Source organism: Macaca nemestrina, chromosome 18 (genome assembly GCF_043159975.1).
Source record: "Macaca nemestrina isolate mMacNem1 chromosome 18, mMacNem.hap1, whole genome shotgun sequence".
Lineage (NCBI taxonomy): Eukaryota > Metazoa > Chordata > Mammalia > Primates > Cercopithecidae > Macaca > Macaca nemestrina.
The window spans coordinates 5,708,733-5,726,348 of NC_092142.1; the positions used below are offsets into that span (position 1 = coordinate 5,708,733).

The following is a 17,616-nucleotide window of genomic DNA, read 5'->3' on the forward strand; positions in this document are numbered from 1 at the left end:
ATTTGGTTGGGGCTGGTTGGAGAAGAAAGTATTTCTGAGTAGGTAACTGATAGTGTCAGGCCAAACTAGCTCTATAGTCTTATTCATTATAAATAAAGGCAACTAGAAGATCTCCATCTAGCTATTAAATATTGGTTAAAATCTACAGAGATAAAGGACGGCAACCCTTGTATCAGTTGTTGTCACAAGAAGCTGCATAACAAGTCACTCCAAATCTCAGTGGCTTAATACAACAGTCGTTTATTTTCATGGATCTGTGGGTCAGCTGAGGATTGCTTAATCTAGCATGAGCATGTCCGGGAAGCTCTACTTTGCTCTTGGTGTCTCTTATCTTCTGCTGGAAGCAGCAGGCTGGCCTGGACTTGTTCTCGTGGTGATAGCAGGAGTGAGTAAATGCACACTTTCCAAGTTTTTGGTCCTGCAAATTAATATTCCATTAGCCAAAGCTAGACACCTGACTAAACCCAACCTTAGGGGCTGGAGAAATATACTGAAATTCTTCAGTGGAGGGAAGTGCAGAGACAAATGGCAGAGTCTTGGATATAGGGAGGGCATGGATCCATTAATGTACCTTAACCAACCACAGCCCTCTAACCACCAATACAATTAAATAAGTATTTGTTGAATGCACTTGTGCCTGAATGCTTCTGGCTGCTGCCCAGGCATTGGGGGTCTGACTGGGGAGGGACCATAGCAGGGACTTGATATCCCGCAGGTCTGCATGTAATTGTGTATGGCCGACTCCACATTGGCCATGGCTGACTTGCTTTGTCTTGCGTCCTCAAGGGGCAGTGATTGGCTGATTTTATTTCTGAACAATTTTGACAAAGTTGTTTTTAGGAGCCCAGGAAGCAAATCAATCGTAGATTTGAATTTTGCAGGGAGTCAGAATTGTTGAATATATATAGTCTTTTACATGCTGACAATTATTTCCATATCACAAAGAAGGCTGGCTATTAGGAGGCTGCTGTTAAATTCCTTTGCCCCGTGAACTCATGAGCTGTGTCTATATAGGGGGCACTCACTTGTTAGAGCTGTTTCCCTTCATAATCACATTAGCCAACATTCTAAATAAATGCAGGAAATTAAATAGTCTTCCCCAGACAGGTGCTCTGCCCTTCTAAAGGGAATTACGCATTGTAAAATAAAACACAGGCACATTAAGAAAACAAAAGGTCTTTGTGTTAGGTTGGTCTAGCTTCAGCAAAGATAATATTTGCCTCCAGATAGAAGATCTTTCTAATCCACGGTGTTGCGTATGGCAGCCCCACATCTTGTTTCCTTTTCTTTTTTTTCTTTTTAACTAAAAGAGTTGATAATTTTGTTTTCACATTTCCCAATACAAATGAAAACCGCATTTTTCTTTGTCCCACTTCTCCCCTCCAAAACGATTGTCTTTGATAGGGCAAGGGGGCAAGTCTTCCTTATGCTGTTAAGAAAACCCAGCATCACAGCAGCATGATCTCCTGGTTAAAGGGCACAGGTAATATAAAACTCACGTAGGCCGGGCGTGGTGGCTCACGCCTGTAATCCCAGCACTTTGGGAGGCCAAGGCAAGCAGGTCACAAGGTCAGGAGATCGAGAGCATCCTGGCCAACATGGTGAAACCCCGTGTCTGCTAAAATACAAACAGTTAGTTGGGCGCGGTGGTGCGTGCCTGTAGTCCCAGCTGTTCGGGAGGCTGACACAGGAGAATCGCTTGAACCAGGGAGGCAGAGGTTGCAGTGAGCCGGGATCACGCCACTATACTTGAGCCTGGTGACAGACGAAGACTCCGTCTCAAAAAAAAAAAAAAAAAAACCAAAGAAACAAACAAAAAAGAAAACCCAAACAATAACAACAACGAAAAAAACCAAAGCTGATATAGTGAGGCCTCCTCTCTATCCTTATCTGTCTGGTCAAGTCATTCCCGGCCGAGTGGGCACCATCATGGGACAGGCAGGAGGTCTCATCATTGGGGGCCCAGGCATCATGGGCATGTGGCTTGCCACGGGGGGCCTCATTCCAGGAGCAGGTCCCACTGGCATCATCCCAGGAGGAGGAGGGCCCATCCTTGCCTTCACGGGAGGGCCCTCCATATGGGGTGGTGCCACCACACCGGGGCTAGGAGGACCTGGAAGACTGGGGGGAAGGTGGTATCTTTGTCGCTGCAGGAGGAGGAGCAGAGAATGGAGTAGGAGGTATCCTTGTTGCAGTGCAGCCGTTGTTTTGTTCGTCAGGCTCTGAGCCTGCTCTTCCATCCATTTCTGATAGCAGCCTTTCACATTCTCTTTGTGTTTCCTGCCACTGCGATGTGCCTGTCTCACAGATGGAGAGTCCTGGGTGGGGTCTGTATTGCAGTAGTCACAATAAAACTTGGACATGTTGCTCTGCAGGCTGTTGGTCACTCTGTTCCTTGTTTCTTTTTCTTAACAGATTTAAATTGCTGAAAAAGAATAAGTGAATATACGTGAATGCTGATTTTTTTTTGAGACAGGGTCTCACTGTGTCACGCAGGCTGGCGTCGGGTGGTGCTATCATAGTTCTCTGTAACCTTGAACTCCTGGACTCAGTGATCCTCCCATCTCAGCCTTCTGTAGGTAGGAATGCAGATGTGTGCCCCCACACCCAGCTAATTTAATAATTTTTTTTTTTGGTAGAGACAGGATCTCTTTATGTTGCTCAGGCTGGTCTTGAACTCCTGGCTTCAAGCTATCCTCCTGCCCTGGCCTCCTAAAGTGCTGGGATTATGGGTGTGAATCAGTGTGCCCAGCTGAACACTGAATTTTTGAAACTATTTTTGGAGAAGTGGAGGTTTGGGCGAATTCATTTATTTAGGTTCAGCAAATATTCACAGGATGCCTCTTGCATCCTAGACACTGTACTGGCGCTGAGAGTAAAGTAATCGGCAAAAGCAGGCATGGTTCCTGCCCTCAGGGAGTGGACAGTTTAGCCCTGTACTGTCCAGTAAGGCAGCATTGGCCACATATGGCAACTAAGCATTTGAAATATGATGAACACAAACTGAGATGTGCAGGAAGCGTCAAGTACACATTAGATGGTGAAGACTTAATATAAAAAGAATGCAAAGTATTTTGTTAATGTTAAGAATATTTTATACATGTAGACCTGGTATTTGGGATAGATTTGTTTAAATCTGTGATATTATTCCAATTACCTTCATTTCTTTTGTTTTACTTTTTAAAATGTGGTTACTACAAAATGCAAAAGTAAATATGTGGCTTGTATCATCTTTCATCATATTTAGTGTGGACCCTGAGGGTCTAGAGGAGTTATGAGCATTGAGTCGCGGGTGACCCAGGTCAGCGTGAATGGCTCGGAAATAGAAGCAAAGGGCGTGAAGAAGAGAATGTATGAATGGAGAGAGGGAGCTCAGTCTCGCAGGGTGAGGAAAGGCTTTCTCACACAGTCTGGCACTTCTTCAAAAGGTTAAACACAGAGTTCTATGACCCAGTACTTCCACTCCATTTTATGAAAGAAATGAAAATATATGTCTGTGCAGAAACTTGTACGCAAATGCTCATAGCAGCATTATTCATAATAGCACTAAAGTGAAAACAACACAAATGTTTGTCTACTGATGAGTGGAGAAATAGAACATAGCTGGACCATGCAATGGAATATTATTCAGTCCTCAAAAGGAATGAAGTACTAACACGTGCTACAACATGGATGGACCATGAGAATATTATACTAAGTGGAAGAAACCAGTCACAAAAGGTCACATATTATATGATTCCATTTATATGAAATGTCCAGAACAGGCAAATCTATGAAGACAGAAACCCTGTCTCTACTAAAAATACAAAAATTAGCTGGGCATGGTGGCACACACCTGTAATCCCAGCTACTTGGGAGGCTGAGGCAGGAGAAGTGCTTGAACCCGGGAGGCGGAGGTTGCAGTGAACCGAGATTGTGCCACTGAACTCCAGCATGTGACAGAGACTCTATCTCAAAAAAAGTAGATTGCCAGGGCTTAGTGGGAGGAGGAAATGGCAGGTACCTCCTCATGGATACAGGGTTTCTTTTCGGGGTAATGAAAATGTTTTAAAATTGATCATGATGGTGGTTGCTGAGCTCTGTGAATGCACTGAAACCGTTGATTTGTTCACTTTAAGTGGGCAAATCATATGGTACCTGAATTATGTGTTAATGGTTACATTAAAAAGGTAAAATCTTCCTTAAAGAGCTGACACTTAAGGAGAGACCTGGTGGGTGGGACGAGTTAACCAGATGGAGAAATGAGGAATAGTAGTTCAGGGTGAGGAACAGCGTAGCGAAGTCCGTGAGGTTAAAAGACATAGAGTAGATGTAAGGGATTTTTTTTCTTTCATTTTTTTTTTCGAGGTGGAGTTTTGCTCTTGATGCCCAGGCTGGAGTGGAGTGGTGCGATCTCCGCTCCCTGCAACCTCTGCCTCCTGGATTCAAGCGATTTTCCTGCCTCAGCCTCCTGAGAAACTGGGATTACAGGTGCCCACTACCATGCCTGGCTAATTTTTGGGTATTTAGTAGAGACGGGGTTTCACCATGTTGGCCAGGCTGCTCTCGAACTCCTGATGTCCAGGTGATCCACCTGCTTTGGGCTCCCAAAGTGCTGGGATTACAGGCTTGAGGCCGTGCGCCCAGTCAGATTTAAGGGACTTTTGAGAGGTTTGTGTGACTGGAGCCTGCAGGGCAAGCGAGAGAATCAGGAAATGAAGCTGGAGAAAGAGAAGGGCTAGGTCATGCAGGGTGTCACATTAGGATGTTGGAGCTTTTCACGAGTGGTCCCGCCTTGGGCATCCCTCATAGCTACTCCGTGTACCAGCTTCCCCGCTGGTGAAATAAAAGGCTGATGCAGGGATGGACTGAGATAGTGTGTGCCCAGTAAAGGTGAGCTTTTTCGTTTTGAACCCATAGAGCCATGCGAGCCATTGAAAGTGAGTGATCTGTTTGGAGGCACCTTCTGAAGTGATTGCTTTGGTCCCTGTAAGGAGTGCAGATTGTCACAGGGCCAGGGTAGAACAGAGAGGCCAGTCAGGAGGCGTTTGCAGTCAAACAGCTGGAGGTGGTGGTGGCTTGGTTTATGGTGGTATCAGGAGAGTGGCTGAGCACTGAATGGATTTGAGAAAGATTGAGGAGGTAAAACTCACATGACCTGGTCACTGAATGTGGGCTGGGTGGGCTGGAGGGATGGTAAGAAAGAATGAGAAGAAAAACGTACTGCAGGTTACTTGAGGTCCCTTTGTGAAGAGGAATGTTTGTGTTTATGATGAAGATGTCTAGACTTTGAAAGGCCATTTGTAGTGCTTTTTTTTTTTTTTTTTTTAACAGCCAAGAACTCCTCCTTCTAAAAAAAAAATATGAATTTTTTTTGCCCTGATTTATCACAGAGCGATGGACGTTCATTTGCTTTAATGAGAAATGCGAACTTCCATTAAGAAAGCATATTAAATTAATCTGGATTGCTGTGAGGGAGTTAAATCTATTTAGATGTGTACCAGTGTTACTATAATAGTTTGGTCTCAACCCATTTCTGGCCTGTGGCTGCAGGAGGTGGACTCCCAGCTTGCTTGCTTTGAAAGATCCCAGCAACAAGCACATTTGGCATTTCCAGCCAAACCCACTTTGTGTAGCGAAGGAGAAGTTGAGGAGGGCCTCTTGTTTTTCCCCCAAATCGTTTGCCAGAAATGTGGCTGGGGGCTTCACTGCTGATTTTCTCAGTTTTAATATTGCTGTGGAAAGCCTGTACCAACACTCAGCCATATTATTAATCCACAGCTCCAGCCTGGACTGTGATGTGTTTTTCCTTTCAGTGACACAACCTTGTTTTCCATTAAGACTCAATGCAAATAGACGCGCATGCACCATCACCACCACTCCCCCTGATTGGTGGAGGGAAGTCAGTGAGTGCTTCTCATTTGGTGTTCATGTTGGAGGTTTATTTTTTTTGAGACGGAATCTCTTTCTGTTGCCCAGGTTGGAGTGCAGTGGCGCGATCTCGGCTCACTGTAACCTCTGACTCCCTGGTTCAAGCAATTCTCCTGCCTCAGCCTCCCAAGTAGCTGGGTTTACAGGCGCACACCCACCATGCCCAGCTAATTTTTGTGTTTTTAGTAGAGACGGGGTTTCACCATGTTGGCCAGGATGGTCTTGATCTCCTGACCTCATGATCTGCCTGCCTTGGCCTCCCAAAGTGTTGGTATTACAGGTGTGAGCCACTGCGCCTGGCCTGGAGTTGTTTTTAAAAGCATATTTCTCTTAAAGTAACTCTGGGATGTCCCGCTGTGACTTGGGCAAAGCTTTGGATTTTCTGGAGGTGGAAAGTCAAACTTCATATAGAATTTGGAGACTGGGCACTATGCCTCATGCCTGTAATCCCAGTACTTTGGGAGGCTGAGGTGGGTGGATCATTTGAGGCCAGGAGTTCGAGACCCTGGGCAACATGACGAGACCCCGTTTCTACTAAAAATACAGACATTAGCCAGGTGTGGTGGTGCACGCCTGTAATCCCAGCTACTTGGGAGGCTGAGGCAGGACTTACCACTTGAACCTGGGAGGCAGAGGTGTCCTGTGTCCAAACCCCATGAAGCGTATCAGCTGGCTGAAGATAAAATCGGTCACGCTGTATTGAGATTGGAGTTGCTGTTACCACACCTCATCCCCACCCCTGCTGGGCATCCACAAATAGTCATCTTCAATGAGACATCCCTCCTGCCCCTGGCTGCCTTATTTCATCTGCACCCAACCATAACCATTGCTTGTCAGTGGGTCTCAACCTTGGCTGCACCTTGGAATCTCCTGGGGAGATTAGACAGTACCAAGGCTCTCTCTCACTTAGCATGATGTTTTCAAGGTCCTTCCACGTTGTAGTATGCACCAATACTTCCATTGTATGGATACAGCACATTTTGTTTATTTATTCTTCAACCAATTGGCCATTTCGGTTGTTGCCACCTTTTGGTTATTATATATATTATATAATTCCATTTATGTGAAATATCCAGAATAGGCAAATCTGTAGAGGCAGAAGGCAGCTAAGTTGTTGCCAGGACCTGGGGGAAAGGGGAAGGGATGGAGAGTGCTTGATGGGTACAGGGGATATTTTTTTTTGTTGGGGGAGGTGTTAATGAAAATGTTTTGGAACTGGACAGAGATGGTGATTGCTTAACATTGTGAATGTATTTCATGACCCTGAAGTCTATGCTTTCACACAGGGACTTGTATGTTATGTGCATTTGGCCTCATTAAACAAATACTGCCAGGAGCAATGGCTCATGCCTGTAATCCCAGCACTTTGGGAGGCCAAGGTGGGCAGATCACTTCAGACCAGGAGTTCGAGACCTGCCTGGCCAACATGGTGAAAACCTGTCTCTCTTAAAAATACAAAAATTAGCCAGGCGTGGTGGTGCACGCCTGTAATCCCAGCTACTTGGGAGGCTGAGGCAGGAAAATGGCTTGAACTTGCGAGGCAGAGGTTGCTGAGCTGAGATTGCAGCACTGCACTCCAGCCTGGGTGACAGAACAAGACTCCATCTCAAAAACAAAAAACAAAACAAAAACAAAAAATCCTCATGCCCATGTTTCATCCCTCAGAGATTCTGTAATAATTGATCTGGGACGCAGAGCCTGGGCACTGGGGTTTTTAGATCTCCCCAGCTGATTCTGACATGCAGCTGTGGTTGACCATCTTCTTTTGGAATGAACTTGTTCATGTTTTACTTGTGTTCTTTTCTAGCCTCTAGCATGCCTGTGCCTTTCTGTTTCCCTTCACGTCTTTGGGGGGTAATTTTTTCAATACAGTCTAACGACCAGCTGCCTCAAAATGCACTGGGATCCCTCTTAACCGAGTAGCTCCCCATCTCCAACTCTCACCTGCCAGGTCAGAATCTTGTGGGTGGGGCCCAGGACTGTACATATTTAAACAGGCAGTGACCTGGGAACTATTTCTGAACACCCCTAGGTTTCCCCTTATTTGCCCTCTCCTTTTGCGTTTGGACCCCTTTGTGTGCTGACCACTGGGCTGTTGCACGTGGACAGAGCATAAAAAAGACAGGCCAGGTGCAGTAGCTCATGCCTGTAATCCCAGCACTTTGGGAGGCCGAGGTAGGCAGATCACTTGAGGCCAGGAGTTCAAGATCTGCCTGGCCAACATGACGAAACCCCATCTCTACCAAAAATACGTAATTAGCCGGGTGTGGTGATGCACACCTTTGATCCCAGCTACTCAGGAGGCTGAGGCTGGAGAATCACTTGAGCCCAGGAGGCAGAGACTGCTGTGAACTGAGATTGCATCATTGCACTCCAACCTGGGTGACAGAGTGAGACTCTTAAAAAAAAAAAAAAAAAAGACAGAGATGGTCCTTCCTTTATGGAGCTCTCAGTAAAACAAGAAAGCTCACGATGTCCTGGCATTTGTCAGAAATACATTTGGTAAGTGTAGTTGGGGTCACATGCTTGACGTACATATTGAAAGCTTCTGGGTAGGAAGAGAACAATCATCACAGCATCACAGCCTGGCATAACTGTCTCCCAGAACACGTCTCCCTGGGGAGACTGAGTCCACAACTCTGAAATCAGAGCTCAAATCCAAGTTCTACATTTCCCTTAGTAATGTACATGATGTAAAACAGTTTTTATATTAGTTATCTATTGCCGTGTAACAATATTACTGCAAACTCTGTGGCTGGAGACAGCACACAGTTACCAGTGCATGATTTCTGTGGGTCAGGAATCCAGGCGTCACTTTGCTGGGTGCTACAGCCATAGTGTCAGCCAGGGCTCGGTTCTTATCTGGAGGCTTGACCAGTGATGGATCTGCTTCCAGGCTCATCTGGTTGTTGGCAGCATTCAGTTCCTTGCAGGCTGCTGGACTTAGGGCCCCAGTTTCTTGCTGCTCTCAGCTTCTTGCCACATGGGCCTCTCCATCTGGCCACTCATGACATGGCAGCTCACATCTTCAAAGCCAGCAAGACAGATAGCCTCTTAGCAAGACAACATCCTATCTAACATAATCACTACATCCCATCACCTCTGGCATATTCTCTTGGTTATAAGAAAGTCCTAGGTCCCACCCACGTTCACAGGGAGAGGTTATACAAGGGTGTCAGTACCAGGATGGGAGGCATCTGGTTGCCATAGTTTTCTCTACATAGAATGGGAATAATTATGCTTCTTACCTCCGGGACTGTAGTGCATATTAAATGAGAGGATGCATGAATACCACTTATCAGAGAGTAAGGACCTCATAAATATTAACTTCTCTGTTCTTTATTATTACTACCATTGTTAATATCATCAGGTCAACACTGGTCATTGGTCTCCTGCCTGTGAAAGGCGTCTCCCTCCATTGCCCCTGGGTTCCCCGTGAGCTTCTCCTGTGTTGTTCTCACGGATGTCCTCCTCATCCAGTCTTGGAGATCTAATCTTGAGCCTTGAATCTTTTTTCCAATCTGACTTGTCTGAAGCATGCACTAAGCTAGCTGGACATTCAGATTGGGGGTAGCATTTTATAAAAAGCAGCATCTCCATCTGTGTTAGATGCATCTTTGAGGGACTATGTTTCTGGTGGCCTCTCATGACTTGGTCTCTTCCTCATTTAGGATTCTTTGCTAGAACAGCAGGAGACAGATTCCCATTCTGTCCTGTAAGTCTGCATCTTCACTGCCTTCAAATTTCCCACTTGGGAGATGTTTACATCCCCAGAACCCATTGAATCTTTTTAATTGAAAAGAGTGTGAATGCTCTGGGCCAGATACTGTGCTTGGTTCCAGGGATCTGAAAAAGTCAATGAGACAAATCCTTGGTTCTCACTGAGCTCACAGTTCAATAGAGGAATTTATTTTTTAATTAAAAAGTTGTTTTTACAATAGAACTCTTGAACATATTTCTCCTTTCTGACATTTTGTGTTATTTGACCAACCTCTTTTCCCCTCCCGCTGCTTCTGCCAACCACCATTCTTTCTTTCTTTCTTTCTTTTTTTTTTTTAACTTCTCTGAGTTAATTTTTTTTTTTTTTTTTTTTTTTGAGATGGAGTCTTGCTCTGTCACCCAGACTGGAGTGCAGTGGTGTAATCTTGGCTCACTGCAACCTCTGCCTCCTGGGTTCGAGTGATTCTCCTGTCTCAGCCTCCTGAGTAGCTGGGATTACAGGCATGCGCCACCACACCCAGCTAATTTTTATATTTTTAGTAGAGATGGGGTTTCATCATGTTAGTCAGGCTGGTCTTGAACTCCTGACCTCGTGATCTACCCGCCTCAGCCTCCCAATGTGCTGGGATTACAGGCATGAGCCACCATGCGTGGCCAACTCTTTTAGATTCCACATATATTTGAGATCATGTGGTTATTTGTCTTTCTGAGCTTGGCTTAGTTTGCTTTTCATAATGTCCTCCAGGTTCATCCATGTTGTTGCAAATGACAGGATTTTCTTCTTTTTAAGGGCTGAATGGTATTCCATTGTATATGTATATTCCTTATCCATTCATCTTTTGATGGGCACTTAGGTTGCTGCTGTGTATTGGCTGTTGTGCAGTGAGCATGGGAGTGTGGATATCTCTTTAACAGACTGACTTCAGCTCCTTTGGATATATACCCAGATGTGTGACTGCTGGATCACACGGCAATTCTACTCTTTATTTTTTTAGGAATCTCTGTACTATTTCCCATAATGGCTATACTAATTTACATTCCCAAGATAGCATGCAAGTGTTCTCTTGCATTCTCACCAGCACTTGTTACCTTTCATCTTTTTTATCATAGTCATTCTAATAGGTGTCAGGTAACATATCATTGTGGATTTAATTTACAATTCCTTGATAATTAGTAATTTTAAGCAGTTTTCATATAGCTGTTGGTCATTTGTATGTCTTTTAGAAATGTCTACTTAGATCTTTAGCTGATTTTTTGAGTTGTTTTCTTACTATTGAGTTGTTTGATTTCCTTATATGTTTTGGAGTTCCTTGTATATATTCTAGCCTTATGAGATGTATGGTTTGCAAATATTTTCTCCCATCCCATAGGCTGTTTCTTCAATGAAGGAGTTTAGACTTGAGGCCAAGTCTAAACGTGTACTCTCCCTTTTAAACATAGAAAACAAGGTGTAGGCCGGGCGCGGTGGCTCAAGTCTGTAATCCCAGCACTTTGGGAGGCCGAGACGGGTGGATCACGAGGTCAGGAGATCGAGACCATCCTGGCTAACACGGTGAAACCCCGTCTCTACTAAGAAATACAAAAAACTAGCCGGGCGAGGTGGCGGGCGCCTGTAGTCCCAGCTACTTGGGAGGTTGAGGCCGGAGAATGGCATGAACCCGGGAGGCGGAGCTTGCAGTGAGCTGAGATCCGGCCACTGCACTCCAGCCTGGGCTACAGAGCGAGACTCCGTCTCAGAAAAAAAAAAAAAAAGACTTGAGAAAACAAGGTGTAGCCCAGACACTTTTGTAGGCAACAGTGTCAAGCTAGAATTGAATACAATGTTATTTTTCTATTGAATTAACTTTTTGTAATCATAGCAGTAAACAGTGAGTCCTTTGGAAAGAAATGTATTTAGGTAAAAGACGTGATAAGCTGCCCTTTCCACAAAAGGCAGCAACACTTAAGCGCCCATTGATGGTTGCTAGATCTACTGATGGTTTAAGAAGATTTGGAAGTTTGGATTTTTATGTGAAATTTTCTAATTATTACATGTTAGATCAAATAAAGAATACTTTGCGGTTCAAACAAAATACATTGTAGGCAGTTGGTTTGTAACTTCTGTAGTGAGAGTTGTAACAAGAGACTATTGAATTTTGAAGGAATAGTAAGATTAAATCTTGGGAGAGTGTTGGTGTAAATAAGTCTAAGAATGATGGCATTTTGATTTCTAGAGCACTCCAAACTAAACATCTCCCCCTCCTCTCCCCCTCCCCTGTCCTCTCCCTCCCCCTCCCCTCCCCCACCCTCTGCTCTCCCTCCCCTCCCCTCCCCCACCCTCTCCTCTCCCTCCCCCCACCTTCTCCTCTCCCTCCCCCCCACCCTCTCCTCTCCCTCCCCCCACCCTGTCCTCTCCCTCCCACTCCCCTCCCCTCCCCCACCCTGTCCTCTCCCTCCCCCTCCCCTCCCCTCCCCTCCCCCACCCTGTCCTCTCCCTCCCCCTCCCCTCCCCTCCCCCACCCTGTCCTCTCCTTCCCCCTCCCCTCCCCTCCCCCACCCTCTCCTCTCCCTCCCCTCCCCTCCCCCACCCTCTCCTCTCCCCTCCTCCACCCTGTCCTCTCCCTCCCACTCCCCTCCCCTCCCCCACCCTGTCCTCTCCCTCCCCCTCCCCTCCCCCTCCCCCTCCCCTCTCCTCTCCTCTCCTCTCCTCTCCTCTTCTCTCCTCTCCTCTACTTTTTTTCATTTCACTTCTCTTCTATGTAGAGTTTGATTCTTCACAACTTGGCTGGAAACATTCATGAAGACCACCTGGTATGCTAGAGGTTGGCTTGTTGCGAGAAACAAAGGAAAAGAGGCAGAAAAAAAAGCAATAAAAATGATACCAAGAATGTTGAGAAATTCAGTGTTTTGCACAGTGCAGACAGGACTGAGTTTGAGATAGCTGGAATTGTGTGTTCTATGTGATTTAAAAAATATATACATTAAAATGCACAGATCTTAAGCATTCAATTTGATGGGTTTTGACTTGCATACACCCACACAACCATCATGCCAAACAATATTTAGAATGTTTCTATGGCCCTGGAAAATTCTTTCGTAGCCCTGTCACACAACCCTGTAGACTTCCAGGGGCAACTACTGTTCTAACAATTTCCATCGCAGTAAATTAAATTTGCCAGTTCTTGGGCTTCATTTAAATGCAATCATATGGTGTGCACTCCGTCATGCCTGGCCTTGTTTTTGCTCAAAAAGAAAATGTTATAGAAATCAGTCCCTACTATGCATATCAGTGGTTCTCTTTTTTTTTTTTCACATTTAGTTGATAAATGGCAGTCCATTGAATGCATACTTCATAATTTGTTATTTATCTACCAGTCAATAGGCATTTGTTTCCAGTTTTTGCTTATTGTGAATAAAACTTCTGTGACTAAATATTTACCAAACTGTGTGTCAATGTATTCTCATTCTCTTAGGTACATACTCAGAGTAGAATTGCTGAGTCATAGGGTAGATGTGTATTTAACTTGATGAGAAACTGTTAAACTGTTTTCCGAAGTGGTTTCACCATTCTCACAAGCCGCCTATGAAAGTTCCAGTTGTTTCCCATTCTCGCCAACATCTGCCCTTGCCATTATTTTTGATGACAGCCATTTCAGTCACTGAGTTTTCTATGTTGACTTTGTATCTAGAAATATTTCCAACTCAATTTGGTGAGCTTTTTGTGGACTTCATGGGCCTTTCCGACGTATACAATCCTGTCGTTTGCAAATGATGATAGCTTTTCTTCTTTTCCTTGTAATTTTTATGCATGTTTTAATTTTTTTTTCCCTATTGAACTAACTAGGAATTCTAGTAAAATTGTGGATACAAGTGGGGATAATGGATATCCTTGTCTTATTCCTGATCTTAAGGGGAAAATATTCATTGTTTTACCGCTAAATATGATGTTAGCTATAGGTTTTTTTTTTTTTTTTTTCTAGATGCAGTTGATCCCACTGAGGAAGTTTCCTTTTATTTCTAGTTTCCTCAGGTATAAAAATCATGAATGGGTGTTACATTTTGTCAAATGCTTTTTTTGGCATGTATTGAGAAAATCGTAAGTTTTTTTTTTTTTTTTTCCTTTTTTCTCTTAGCGTGTTGAGTTACTCTAGCTGCTTTTTGAATGATGAACCAGTCTTACATTCCTGAGGTAAATCTCATTTGGTCGTGTTGTATTATCCTTTTAATGGATTGCTATATTTGATTTGCAAATATTTTATTAAAGATTTTTGCATCAACTTTCATGAAGGATATTGATGTGTGTTTTTTTTTTTGTATGCACATATGCCAGCCTTAAAAATGGGTTGGAAATATCCTCATCTCAGGACACAAGGGCATAACAATGATACAGTGGATTTTTGGGGACTCGGGAGAAAGGGTGGGAGCAAGTGAGGGATAAAGACTATACACTGGTACACTGTATAGTGCTTGGGTGATGGGTGCATCAAAATCTCAGAAATCACCACTAATGAATTTATTCATGGAATTGTGTGTTCTATGTGATTTTAAAAAATATATACATTAAATATATACCAATCACCACCCATTCCCCAAAAACCTATTGAAATAATAATAATAATAAGAAAGTGTCCTCATCTCTATTATTTTCTGAAAGAATTTAAGTAATATTTTTATTATTTATTTTTTAAAGATTTGATGAAATTTGCCAGTGAAGAGATCTGGGACTTGGCTTTTCTTTGTGGGAAATTGTTCACTTATGAATTCAATTTATATGATAACTGTAAAACTTTTCATATTTTCTAGTTGCTTTTTTTTGGTTTTGGTACTTTGTGGTACTTTGTTCATTTCATCTAGGTTGTTGAATTTATTCACAAAATGAATGACAGTTTTAAACAAAGTTTTTGAAAAGCAAAATGTCGTTCTTTTTGTCTGTTTTATTATTCTTTTAGTATCTGTAGTGATGTCCTCTCTTTAATTGCGGATATTAGTAATTTGTGTGTTTCTTTCTGTCTCTGTCTCTCTCTCTCTGAATCTTAGTCTCACTTTCTCTCTCTTTCTCTCTCTCCCTCTCTCCCTCCCTCCTTCCCTCACTCCCTCCTTCCCTCTGTCTCTCTCTGTGTCTCTCTGTCCTGATCATTCTTTCTAGGTTTATTTTTGGTAGACAGCCCTCAAAGTGGCTTCCAATAGCCTCTGCCTCTTGATATCCACATCCTTGTGTAATCTCCTCCTTTTGTGTGTGAAGTAAACCTGGTGACTCAATTCTAATGAACAGAACATGGAGAAAGCGATGGGATGTTACCTTCGAGACCAGTTTACAGAAAGATCCTTGCTTCCATCTTGTTTGTCCTTTCTTGCTTTCCTACTTGCTTGTTCTAATGGAAGCCAGCTACCATCATGGAGAAGTTCACATGGCAAGGAATTGAGGGAAGCCTGCAGCCAGCTGCCACTGAGGCCCTCAGTCTAATAGCCTGTACGTGTTTATAGACTTCCAACAGCTATATAAGTGAGCTTGGGGCTGGGCGCAGTGGCTCATGCCTGTAATCCCAGCACTTTGGGAGGCCGAGGTGGGCAGATCACGAGTTCAGGAGATCGAGACCATCCTGGCTAACACGGTAAAAGCCTGTCTCTACTAAAAATACAAAAAATTAGCCAGACGTGGTGGTGGGTGCCTGTAGTCCCAGCTACTCGGGAGACTGAGGCAGGAGAATGGCATGAACCCGGGAGGCAGAGCTTGCAGTGAGCTGAGATTGTACTACTGCACTCCAGCCTGGTCGCCAGAGTAAAATTCCGTCTCAAAAATAAAATAAAATTAAATTAAAAAGTGAGCTTGGTTACAAAGCTCCATCTCCTTAGTAAATCCTTGAGTTAACTGCAGCCCTGGCTGACACCTTGATTGCAGTCTTATAAAAGAACCACGTGTTACAGCCACCTATATGAAACCCTATAGAAACTGTGAGACAACAAATGTTTGCTGTTTTAAGTCACTAAGTTTTAGGGTAATTTGTTGTACAGCAATAGATAGCTAATAGAGTGTTTATTGATTTTATTCATTAAGAAACCAACTTTTGTTGATTTTCCCTATTCGTGTTTTTTATTTCACTGATTTCTCTCTTTTATTTTCCTTCTTATAATTACTTTAAGCTTCATTTGCTCCTCTTTAGCTTCTTTAAGTTCCAGTTTAGATCATTCATTTTATAGCTTTCTTATTTTTTAATATAGGCATTTAATGTAGTAAACATCCAGGCTAGTGTTCGTTTATCTTTGTATCACAAATTTCAATATATTGTTTTTTGGTTATCATACAGTTCAAAGGATTTTCTAATTTCGCTCATATTTTAGTCTTTGGGCATTTAGAAATGACTTATTTAATTGCTAAATATTTGGTAATTTTCCAGATAACTTATTTTGAGTGATTTTTAATTAAATACTATTGTCAGAGAAATCATGTTTCTGATTTCATTATTTTCTAAGTTTAATGAGGCTAGCTTTATGGAGCAGCAGCATATGGTCTCTCTTAATGAATGTTCCATAAGCACTTGAAAAGAATGTGTATTCTGTAGTTTTTGGGTCTGTCATACTATAAATATCAAGTAGGTCAAGTTGGTTGATTGTGTCATTCAAATTTAATATTTGCCTACTAATTTTTTCTGGTTGCTTTAACAGTTACTTAGAATGGAATGTTAAAAGTGTTACAGTGCAGTCGATGGATTTGTCTTTCAATTATTGCATCATATATTTTGAAGCTCTGTTAATAGGTACAGCATACGTTTTTAGGGTTATTTTGTCTTGTTTATAAATTGACACTTTATTATTATTAAATGACCATTTTTACCCCTAGTAATGCTCTTTGTTTGGAGGTTTATTTTGTCTGATATTATTCATGCCAAACCAGCTCTCTGACACTTAGTGTTTGCATAGTATCTAAAAAGTGTTTCTCACCTTTTATAGTTTAATCTGTATGTGTTGTGTATTTAAACTGTGTTTCTTATAAACAGCATATAGTTAATCTTGCTTTTATTGGTTTAATTTGTCAATCTGTGCCTTGTACCTGGAGCGTTTAGGCCATTTATATTTAATGTAATTGTGGATATGGTCAGGTTTAAGTCTATCTTGGCTTTTATTTTCTATTTGTATCCTCCATTCTTTGTTCTTCCGTTTCTCTTTTACCACCTTCTTTTGGGTTAATACTTTTTTTCTAGTATTTTGTGTGTGCTTTTTTGGGGTGTTGCTTTGGTTGATAAAGAAAACTTCAAGCTAGAAAATGACCTATATTATTTACGATTCAGGAATACAGCTGCCTTAAGCTTAGACTCACAGAGGCTGCTGGTCTTTACTGGAGTGGATGCCTCACTGGTTTTATTAATATTATCATTATGGTGTTGATGGATTCCTATAGCACAGGGCACATTGGATATTATCCTTATTCTCCCTGGGATTTTCTGTCAGGCTGTGCCACGTGAGCTGCACAGGCAGAGGATTATTTGCAGACAAGCCATAGAAGGCTCAGTCTGCAGTAAATGCTAGTCTTTTGGAGTCTGTATTTCAGTTCCACGGTCAAGCTGTGTCTCTCTCTAGGGGCTTCCAGACTTCTGTTTGCTGTCACCTCTCTTTCCATCACAGCTGCTTCCCTCAGTTTGTTAGGAGGCAGGGAACATTCTGAAACCCTGGAGAAAAGCTGGCTGTGGGAGTCACAGATGCCAGTGTTTTAGGTAAACTTCAGACATGCTTCTGACGTTGAGGGGCTTGATTCCAAACAGCACTCGGGTCCCTTCCTCTCTCCCCCACCACAGTGCATATTATATGAAAAAGGAACCAGGCCTTATAGATGTTGAATTATTATTCACTCCATTCCTTTTTTTTTTTTTTTTTGCTTTGTTTATGACTTAGATTAATTCTGAATCTCTTGTACCTGGTCTCCTATGAAAATTCCAATATAGCAAAAATGATTAAAATTGAATTGCCCATAGAAGCTGAGATGTCTTTTTTCCCCTGGAGCTAGGTTCAGCA

General features: G+C 42.9%; 1 protein-coding gene and 1 pseudogene across 1 annotated transcript in view; one reads left to right on the forward strand and one right to left on the reverse strand.

Annotated features, from left to right (window-relative positions):
* The window catches only part of LOC105467818 (RNA binding fox-1 homolog 1), a 2,482,591-nt gene that overhangs the window by 48,432 nt on the left and 2,416,543 nt on the right, over positions 1 to 17,616 (forward strand).
* LOC105467810 (U1 small nuclear ribonucleoprotein C-like) lies at positions 1,887 to 2,363 on the reverse strand (annotated as a pseudogene).